Genomic DNA, 1,061 nt, shown 5'->3' with positions numbered 1-1,061 from the left:
TGTGTAGTCCTCCACTGGTCCACGCCGCTTCGGCCGTCCTGGGTAAAATGGAACATTCCAGCTTGCCCTATGTGGAAGAGGGCACATTACTCAATACTGTGGTGTGAAGTATAAAGATCAGTTCTCCCCTGGTCCACGCTGCTTCGGCGGTCCTGGGTAAGATAGTTCATTCTAGCTTGCCCTATGTGGAAGAGGACACTTAATACTTCGTCTCTAAGCGGCGGCTTGACTCCTCCCTACGGGGAACGGGTTTACGCGCACAGCGGCGGCTTACGCACTATGGCAGTCATGGATGCCTTACGTTTCTATGAAAAGTGTGTTCCTCCCCTGGTCCACGCTGCTTCGGCAGTCCTGGGTAAGATAGTTAGTTCTAGCTTGCCCTATGTGGAAGAGGACACGTAGACTTACTGTGGTGTGAAGTATAAAGTTCAGTTCTCCCCTGGTCCACGCCGCTTCGGCCGTCCTGGGTAAAATGGATTCATCCAGCTTGCCCTATGTGGAATGAGGACACTTTATGCTTCGTCTCTAAGCGGCGGCTTGCTCCTCCCTACGGGAATGGGTATACGCGCACAGCGGCGGCTTACGTTATGGCAGTCATGGATGCCTTACGTTTCCATGAAAAGTGTGTTCCTCCCTGGTCCACGCTGCTCCGGCAGTCCTGGGTAAGATAGTTAGTTCTAGCTTGCCCTATGTGGAAGAGGACACGTAGACTTACTGTGGTGTGAAGTATAAGGTTCAGTTCTCCCCTGGTCCACGCCGCTTCGGCCGTCCTGAGTAAAATGGATTCATCCAGCTTGCCCTATGTGGAATGAGGACACTTTATGCTTCGTCTCTAAGCGCGGCTTGCTCCTCCCTACGGGGAACGGGTATACGCGCACAGCGGCGGCTTACGCAAGTTAGTCACCCTCGGCAGTGGATCACTCGGCTCATGGATCGATGAAGACCGCAGCTAACTGCGCGTCATAATGTGAACTGCAGGACACATGAACATTGATAAGTTGAACGCATATTGCACGTCGTGGGAACCTACCATGATGTACAGATGACTGAGCGCTTATATT

At 52.6% G+C, this 1,061-nt stretch overlaps 1 non-coding gene across 1 annotated transcript; it reads left to right on the top strand.

Annotated features, from left to right (window-relative positions):
• Positions 1-901: 901 nt before the first annotated feature.
• Positions 902-1,056, top strand: LOC131291851 (5.8S ribosomal RNA). The gene has a single exon (XR_009189598.1). It is a non-coding gene; the product is annotated as a 5.8S ribosomal RNA (ribosomal RNA).
• The last annotated feature ends 5 nt before the right edge of the window (positions 1,057-1,061 follow it).

The sequence above is a fragment of the Anopheles ziemanni genome, assembly GCF_943734765.1.
Source record: "Anopheles ziemanni chromosome X unlocalized genomic scaffold, idAnoZiCoDA_A2_x.2 X_unloc_163, whole genome shotgun sequence".
Classification (NCBI taxonomy): domain Eukaryota; kingdom Metazoa; phylum Arthropoda; class Insecta; order Diptera; family Culicidae; genus Anopheles; species Anopheles ziemanni.
This window is presented reverse-complemented; position numbering and strand designations above follow the sequence as displayed.